The sequence below is a fragment of the Pseudorca crassidens genome, chromosome 6 (genome assembly GCF_039906515.1).
Source record: "Pseudorca crassidens isolate mPseCra1 chromosome 6, mPseCra1.hap1, whole genome shotgun sequence".
In the NCBI taxonomy this organism is placed as follows: Eukaryota; Metazoa; Chordata; class Mammalia; order Artiodactyla; family Delphinidae; genus Pseudorca; species Pseudorca crassidens.
This window is the reverse complement of record NC_090301.1, coordinates 76,775,027-76,784,928: the sequence shown is the minus strand read 5'-3', so window position 1 is coordinate 76,784,928 and position 9,902 is coordinate 76,775,027.

Here is a 9,902-nt window from a genome sequence, read left to right as displayed (position 1 = left end):
TTGTGTATTCTTGCCTCCTTTGTCATAGATTAGGTGACCACAGGTGCGTGGGTTTATCTCTGAGCCTTCTATTCTGTTCTATTGATCTATATTTCTGTTTTTGTGCCAGTACCATACTGTCTTGATTACTGTAGCTTTATAGTATAGTCTGAAGTTCAGGAGCCTGATTACTCCAGTTCCGTTTTTCTTTCTCAAGATTGCTTTGGCTATTCAGGGTCTTTTGTGTTTCCACACACATTGTGAATTTTTTTGTTCTAGTTCTGTGAAAAATGCCATTGATAGTTTGATAGGGATTGCATTGAATCTGTAGATTGCTTTGAATAGTGTAGTCATTTTCACAATGTTGATTCTTCTGATCCAAGAACATGATACATCTCTCCATCTGTTTGTGTCATCTTTGATTTCTTTCATCAGTATCTTATAGTTTTCTGAGTACAGGTCTTTTGTTTCCTTAGGTAGGTTTATTCCTAGGTATTGTATTCATTTTGTTGCAATGGTAAATGGCATTGTTTCCTTAATTTCTCTTTCTGATCTTTTGTTGTTAGTGTCTAGGAATGCAAGAAATTTGTATTAATTTTGTATCCTGCAACTTTACTAAATTCATTGATTAGCTCTAGTAGCTTTCTGGTGGCATTTTTAGTATTTTCTATGTATAGTATCATGTCATCTGCACACAGTGATGGTTTTACTTCTTTTCCAGATTGTATTCCTTTTATTTCTTTTTCTTCTCTGATTGCCGTGGCTAGGACTTCCAAAACTATGCTGAATAATAGTGGCGAGAGTGGGCACCCTTGTCTTGTTCTTGATCTTAGAGGAAATGCTTTCAGTTTTTCACCCTTGAGAATGATGTTTGATGTGAGTTTGCCATATGTGGCTTTTATTATGTTGAGGTTGGTTCCCTCTATGCCCACTTTCTGGAGAGTTTTGATCATAAATGGGTGTTGAATTTTGTCAAAAGCTTTTTCTGCATCTATTGAGATGATCATATAGTTTTTATTCTTTAATTTGTTAATATGGTGTATCACATTGATTGATTTGCATATATTGAAGAATCCTTGCATCCCTGGGATAAATCCCACTTGATCATGGGGTATCATCCTTTTAATGTGTTGTTGGATTCTGTTTGCTAGTATTTTGTTGAGGATTTTTGTGTCTATGTTCATCAGTGATATTGGTCTGTAATTTTCTTTTTTTTATAGTATCTTTGTCTGGTTTTGGTATCAGGGTGATGGTGGCCTCATAGAATGTACTTGGGAGTGGGCCTCCCTCAGCAATTTTTTGGAAGAGTTTGAGAAAGATGGGTGTTAGCTCTTCTCTAAATGTTTGATAGAATTCACCTGTGAAGCCATCTGGTCTGGACTTTTGTTTGTTGGAAGATTTTTAATCACAGTTTCAATTTTATGACTTGTGGTTGGTCTGTTCATATCTTCTATTTCTTCCTGGTTCTGTCTTGGAAGGTTGTATTTTTCTAAGGATTTGACCATTCCTTCCAGGTTGTCCATTTTACTGGTATATAGTTGCTTGTAGTAGTCTCTTAGGATCCTTTGTATTTCTGCAGTGTCAGTTGTAACTTCTCCTTTTTCATTTCTAACTTTATTGATTTGGGTACTCTCACTTTTTTTCTTGATGAATCTGGCTAAAGATTTATCAATTTTGTTTATCTTCTCAAAAAACTAACCTTTGGTTTCACTGATCTTTGCTATTATTTTCTTCATTTCTATTTCATTTATTTCTGCTCTGATTTTATGATTTCTTTCCTTCTACTAACTTTGGGTTTTTTTGTTCTTCTTCCTCTAGTTCCTTTAGAAAGTTAGGTTTGAACACATTGGTTTTGATGGTAATACAGAGTGAAACCTGCAGGGTGACCTTAAGTTTTTGAAGCAGCTTAATATTAATTAGAAGAGAATCTGGTAAAATGTGAGTGATAGATTGGACATACCGTTTTTTTAAAGTAAGGTATGACTATAAAGGGAGCCCAATACTGATGAGTATTTACACTGATATCTGCGGTGTTTTGAAAAAGGTAACATCATTGGAATTCACTCAAAGTGTTTAAGGTCACAACTTTGAATAATAGCATTTCATGTATATGTAAGTTCTAACATATTAATTATGAATAACTATTACTACTTTTCAAAACTCTCACCCACACATACAATCGGATTTTATAGTGATATTAGAAATAAGACATATGATTTAACTTTCAGAGATCAAAAGTCTTATTTACAAAGATTTTAAGTGATTTTGACAGGGAACTGAGTCATATTAATTTATAACTAAGAGGCAAGATTACGGTCATATTTTAAGATATTCCTGAAATATGCTGAAGTAGTTGCTTGAATCATGAAGCATTAAAATAGCCACAGAAGCACATTTTATGGCATTTCTTTAGAAACTGACTGAACATGCCCTCTCAAGGTTAAGGTGAGGCAAAGATGATTTGTGTATTTAATTTATGGTCTAGCCAAGGGCCAAGGCACTATGATTATTGGTACCACAGTCACACACAATAGATATGAAAATGGAGACATTCCATAAACTTTCCTAGAAAAAGTGTCCAAACGTCTCAGGAAAATCCAAGCACAATGTCCTTTATCATTCTGCTGGTGATCATATTCATATTTATTATGCATGCCCAGAATTGTACACAAAATTTTAAAGTTCTTGTTAATAAAAGTTATATCTTTAATATATAATGTTCAGTAGTCTCATCCTTCATAAGTTTCCACAATGAGCTTGTCAGTAAACTATATTTTGCTTTTATCTTTGTCCCCAATATTAAAGTTACATTATATGGCAGATAAATAATAATAAGAATTTTTAAGCTTATATATGAAATGAACACATATGTACTCTGACCTTGGAATGACTTCTTGGTAAATAAATGAATGATATGGCCATCCCTGTTGAAAATAGAAGAGTGTAGGCACGTCCTGAGTTCTGTAATAATATAAATTTTCTAGTTTTTATGTTTAATATGTGCATTGAAATGATGTGGGTATTGTGACTGTTCTCTATTAATTTTGAGACTCAGCTACTTAAATTTGTATTCCCCATACAAGTTAGATATGTTTAATTTAATCCCATGGATGAGGCTATTTATTCCTGCAATAGAAACACTATAATATGAGTGAGAGGTTTATAATTTCTATAATTGTCTTTTTCACTGTAATCTGTTAGGGCCCCCTTCCAAGATCTACTTCTGACTCCTTTGACATTGGGCAAATTACTTTGCACTCTTCCTCAGCCTTGCTTTCCCTCATCTGTAGAATGAGTATACTTAGCACTACTTATCTCAACAGGAAATGTGTTTTATTAAAGGCATATTAGCTTCTTGAAGTATAAAATTGTAGTTTGGGGGCTTCCCTGGTGGCGCAGTGGTTGAGAGTCCGCCTGCCGATGCAGGGGACACGGGTTCGTGCCCCAGTCCGGGAGGATCCCACATGCCGCAGAGCGGCTGGTCCCGTGAGCCATGGCCACCGAGCCTGCGCGTCCGGAGCCTGTGCTCTGCAACGGGAGAGGCCACAGCAGTAAGAGGCCCGCATACCGCAAAAAAAAAAAAAAAAAAATTGTAGTTTTGGTGGAGTTGGCTTTACTCTGGCACTTGGCATCAGATTTTCTTTTGAAATCTTTATAAATGGCTCTCTCTGTAAATGTGCTTTCCAAGGACAAATGAGAAGTAGTTTGTTCTGCTACAAAAGAAGAAACCGCCTTTATTCTAACAACAGCTGAACCTAAGCAGGTTCCTTCCAAATGATGGCAAATATTTTTTAGGTCCTTAAATTAAAATAAAAATGGAGCAGTTTTATAGAGAGAATAGGGTTAAATATAATTGTTACAGAAATATATAACCTGTGTGATAAAGAATACTATGCTTTGGTTTATTTAAAATCTTGTGTAGTGTGAAGAATTCATGTAGATGAGAAACAGTTGAATTTCTAGGGAGAGAGATATATATAAGGGATGATTTAAAAATCAGAGATAAAATTTTATATACCCTTAAAAGTGAATTTCGTACTTGTTTTTTTTATACCTTTACTGATATAATTCTTATTTAGGATCTAGTAAGGCAGGTACTTATTTGACAAGTGAGGAATTGTAGAAATTTCTTTAGGGATGGTACTCTCCACAGAGCCCATACACAGATTGACCTAAATATAACCCCTCTGCCTATGTTATGTGGAAGTCATTTAGAAAAGCTCTTTCCCATTACAGGTCTTCAACTATCTGTTTTAATCATGAAAATGTTTTTATCTTCTCTAATGAAGATGGTGTAGAGAAGTTGAGTGAAGGAGATGGTTAGGAGAGGAGAAGAAGAATATGAGATATTTAACTTACTTCAGATACTGTCTTGATTATTTGAGCACATTATCCCAAAGGATTACAAAGTTAAATGAAAAATGGAAAGGCTTATTGTGATTCTTTATACCCTATTTCAGAACTTTTCTTATGATCCAAATAGTAACTCATTCACGAAATGTATCTCACAAGGAGCTTCCTGCTACACAGCATTTGTCTGAAACTATATTACAGGCATGTTGCTCCCTCTCTTCACCTCTCTGCCTGTTGCCCTGTGACTTGGTGCCTTCCTCTAGTGGGAGATACTTCCCTGCCCTCTTTGGCCGATAGATATGAGCAAATGTGACAGATATTTTGAAAGAGCTTTCATGGTTCATCTCAGCCTCTTTTGCCCTCCGCCATAAAAACATGTCCGAGACAGGGACTGTACCTCCACAGTGAGTCCAGGAATGAGAAGGCTCACAGCAGAGCCAACCACAGTTGAACACTGTCAAAGCAGCCATAGCCAAACCACAGTTTGCATGTAACGTGAGAGAAATAAAATGCTTCTGAGGTAATCCACTGAGCTATGGGGATTGTTACAGCAGCAAAAACATCCAGTTGAGAAAATAACTGCTAAACCTGTGGGTTGATGTAACAAAAATGCCGAATATATGTGACAGAGATTTTTCTGGACGCCAGGAGAAAGATAAACTATTATGGGAAACTTGAAAAGTGTTATACAGTGGCAAAGTGTTTTGTAATATTTTTGTTTGAGATTGTTTGGAAGGCAGTTGATGTACAGTGAAGGGCTGTGGCTTTGGGCAAAAAGGTTTCAAAACAGTACATTACTAGCATGAGTTCGTTGTTATTAGGTGCATTTGAGAAAGCACTGTAAGAAAGCTGAGGTTGGAAAAGAATTGATGTGTTTGAAGGTGAGGATGAAAGGAGATACAGATCTCAGCAATTCTGGAAATTGCAGAATTGGAAAATGGAATGATTCCTCAATTCCAATCAGTAAAACATAAAATTAGGAAATCTTTTGAACTACAGTCTAAATACCAAACATGGCTATGTCATACACCATGTTAAGATTTCTGAGTGGATCAAGGTGGTCTTTCAGTTGGACTCTGAAAATGGCTCTGGTAAAGAGAAGGGCATAATTCTACAAAAATCCGATAGACTCAAAGTACCTAAAATTAAGTCAGGAGAAAGAGCTATGTTCAAAAGAAATTGTAGGGGTAGTGATTGCTTACGGAGCTGACTGTAATGAAATAGAACTTTAAAAAAATAACCTGTTTTTGAAAAATTGTATTGGCAAAAGTAAAAAGAGACTGGAACAAAGACGCTGTGACTGTTCAAGATATCAGTAAAGCTTGATCCTCCAACTTTTACCTTTATATTATTATTATTGTTGTTGTTGTTATTATTATTATTCTCCTTGGTTACATCTAAAGAGAGCAATGGAGAATCTTTAGACATGATTGCTTGATTCATCTTGGTCTTTTTTCCAGTCCTCTGCCGTAGGAACAAAATGTCCCAGATAGGAGCTTTTTCTTCAGTCTGGATTCCAGAATGAAAAGTTGGCAGAGAACTGATCAGTCCCAACACAGACATAGCCTACCTACAGCCTGCATGTCACATGAGTGGGAAAAAATGATAATGTAGAACATCCACTGAAATCCTGGAGCTGTCCAAAACTGATTAAGGTATCATTCATCTCTTCTATTCACAAGCCGTTACTCGTTTCTATGTACTCCTTCAATTTTGCAAATTGGAAAACTTGCTCTAAAGTGAAATCATAATCTTTCAAGGGTATCATATATACACCCTCATAAGAGATGTATACCATAGAGATACCATCCCAATGCTCCACGAAGGTCACCAGCTTCCTAATTCCCACATGAGGAATTGGTTCCTAGCTGCAGATATAGAGGTTTTCCCAACTTGTTCAAAGGAGAAATGTAAACTTACTCGTGGAGCATATAGAAGGTGAAAAGTGAAAAGAGGAAGAACCCAACAAAAAGATAAATGTTATCATAACAGAAACACATAATTCTTCACACAGGCTTGCACATGAAGATAATCAAGGAATGCATGGTATTTGAAGAGAAGAGCTAAATAAGAAACATATTCTTCTGAATATGAGCTTTTTTTAAAAAAGCAAAATTTCTGAATGCTACTTTCTCTTTTATAAGGGAGCCTCTGGAATCTAAGGATTTGCTATATTCAGTGATTTCCCCTAATTATATAATTACTTTCTCAGTTCAGTACTTCTTTTTTTTTTTAACATTTTATTTATTTATTTATTTATTGGCTGTGTTGTGTCTTCTTTGCTGTGCACGGGCTTTCTCTAGTTACGCCGAACGGGGGCTGCTTTTCGTTGTGGTGCGAGGGCTTCTCATTGCAGTAGCTTCTCTTGTTGTGGAGCACGGGCTCTAGGCATGTGGGCTTCAGTAGTTGTGGCACATGGACTTCAGTAGCTGTGGCTCATGGGCTCTAGAGCGCAGGCTCAGTAGTTGTGGCACACCAGCTTAGTTCTCCGCAGCATGTGGGATCTTCCCTGACCAGGGCTTGAACCCATGTCCCCTGCATTGGCAGGCGTATTCTTAACCACTGTGCCACCAGGGAAGCCCGGGAAGCCCTCAGTTCGGAACTTGTTGTCTGAATAGGAACCTGGCTCCCTTATACATGGTTGCATTCTCCATGCCTGGCACATAGGAAGTGCTCAACAATTTGCTGAATTGAACTGTATTCATGATAAAAACATAAAACATTGTACAGTTTACCATCGTTACTGTTGAAAGCCAGTTTTTGCTCAACCTTAAAGCTAAGAATAGCTTTTACATTATTAAAGAGTTGTAAAGAAAAACAAAAACAAAACACAAGAATATGCAATAGAGACCGTAAGTGGCCTGCAGAGTCTAAAATTTTTACTCTCTTCCCTTCTACAGAAAATGTTTGCTGGCCCTTGGTCTAAATTCAAAGAATATTTCTTGGTCTTAGTCCCAGACATCAGGAACTTATGCAATGACACATGTAATTTTATTTCAGATTATGAAACAATATTACAAATAGAGGAATATGCATATGGAAAGAGGAAGTTGCCGGAAAGTTATTTTCAGTCTTAAAATGGGACACAGAAGAGATGCAGTGTTTCTCCTTTTTTCTTATGTGAGGATATAATCCTTGAGGGTGCTTGCAGCCATATTGAGACCATGAGGGGACAAGCCTATTGATGAAAACTAACACACTGAGGATTGTAGAGTGAAAAGATGAAGAAAACCTGGATCCTTAATAATGTCATTAAACCTCAGAATTGACCAAACCTAGAAGTATCATAATTATGTATCTTGCTATGACTGATAATAATTTTTCCCTATTGTTTAAGTCAGTCCATTCAAATTTTACGTTCCTTGCATCTGAAAGCATTCTGAATGATGCTATAATCGAAATCTGGTTGTAAAGTAGAAGAGTCAGATATTCTTTAAAATACCTTGCTATGGGGTTTGTGAACTGCTTAGATAATAGAGGACAGCTAGGCAAGTGAGCATGTCAGGTACTTTAGTTCTACACCAAAAAAGTCTTGGTGTGATTTATTCAGTTGTTGTCATGTTATTATAGTGAGTGAGTAAAAAACAGTCCCAGTAACATCTAAGCCATGATGGTCCCAATTAAAATAAATGATCATAAAATATAGACCATACTTGGGCAAGTCCTCTCTATAGCCATGTTTGGGAAGACAGACATGAGGCTTTAACATAACCCCAAAAATGATTTAAACATTCCCCTCTTTTGAGTAACATAAGTGACTACTGCTTCTTTACTAATAATATCTATAGACTAGCTTTAATCCCCCACTTCTTGGATTAAAAATGATTAATATACCTGTTGTTCCCACCTCTGATAGCATTCAATCCAGAAGTGGCCCAAGATTCCCTAGTCCCTCTTTAAAATTATCAAGCTCAATCTTACAATAAGCCACTACCGAGACCCTATTACTGATAATCTCTCAAATTTTCTCTGGTTTATGTTTTTCTTGCTGTAAAAAGTTGTCTAAAATTTTTTACTACAAATATTTTCCTGGTGGCCTTTTTATTATTTTTTAATCAATAGACTTTATTTTTTAGAGCATTTTTAGGTTTACAGAAAAACTGAGCAGAAAGTACAAAGAGTTCTTATATATTCTCCCTCACCCCTCTTCAGTTTCATCTTGCATTGGTGTGATATGTATGTTACAATTGTTGAACCAATATTGACATAATTAACTGAAGTCCATAGTTACATGAGGTTAACTCTTGTTGCACGTTTCTATAAATTTTGCCAAATGCATAATGTCATCTAGCCACCATTACATTATCATACAGAATTGGTTCACTGCCCTAAAAATTCCCCGTGTTCCACTTATTCACACTCCCCCCACACACACCACATGCCCTGGAACCGCCAACTGATGTTTTTACTGTTTCTATAGTTTTGCCTTTTCCAAAAGGTCATACAGTTGGAATCGTATAGCATGTAGCCTTTTCAGAATGGCTTATTTCACTTCATAATATGCATTTAGGATTCATCATGCCTTCTCATGACTTGGTAATTCATTTCTTTTTATCACTGAATAATATTCAATTTTCTGGATGTACCACAGTTTATCCATTTACCTACCAAAAGACATCCTGGTTGCTTCATATTTTAGCAATCATGAATAAAGTGACTAAATATACTCAGGTAGGTTTTTGTGTGAATACAGCTTTTCAACTTATTTGGGTAAACGCCACGGAGTATGATTGCTGAATTGTATGGTAAGACTGTGTTTAGGTTTGTAAAACCTGTCAAGATGTTTTCCAAGGTGGCTGTACCATTTTGCATTCCATTTTGCAGTCCCAGTAGCAATGAGTAAGAGTTCTTGTTGTTCCACATGCTCGCCGACATGTGGTGTTGTCAGTGTTCTGGAATCCAGTCATTCTAGAAAGTATGGAGTGGTATATCATTGTTTTACATCTGTACATGATTTTGGTGAGGTGTCTGTTCAGAAATTTTGTTCGCTTTTTAATTGGGTTGTTTGTTTTCTTACTGTTGAGTTTTGAAAGTTCTTTGTATATTTTGGATGCGAGTCCATTAGCAGATATGTGCTTTGCATTTGGTGGTCTTTTGTTGTTGGACTTTAACAACAGAGAGGAGACTTACTTTCTGAACAAGGAGATGCAACCAAAATTGAGAAATTATGAAAGAGGATTGGTATTGGTGGTGAAGGACAAAGGATATTTTCAAACATTAAATCATCACAGTAACAGTTCTAAAAATATCTCACTTCAGTATATCTATATTTCTAATGGAGAGCTGCATGAGTTCTTTCCAGGTGATAGTTTCTTGCTTAATGAAACCTCTTGAGAGGCTTTTAATTCTATCATTAATAGCACTTTCCATGTCTGTCTATTCTAGAATTGTAAGAAAATCAGCAGGGTATAGAATAGCTGTGTTGATATGCGAGAATGGTCATGCCTTTTGCTTCTCATCAAACCATCCAACTGAATTTCAATGAAATTGCTAAGTATAGTTTTAATTTCCAACATATATAAAATAGGAAATACAAGCTCTGTCATCCCCCACAAGGTTGAAATTGTGTA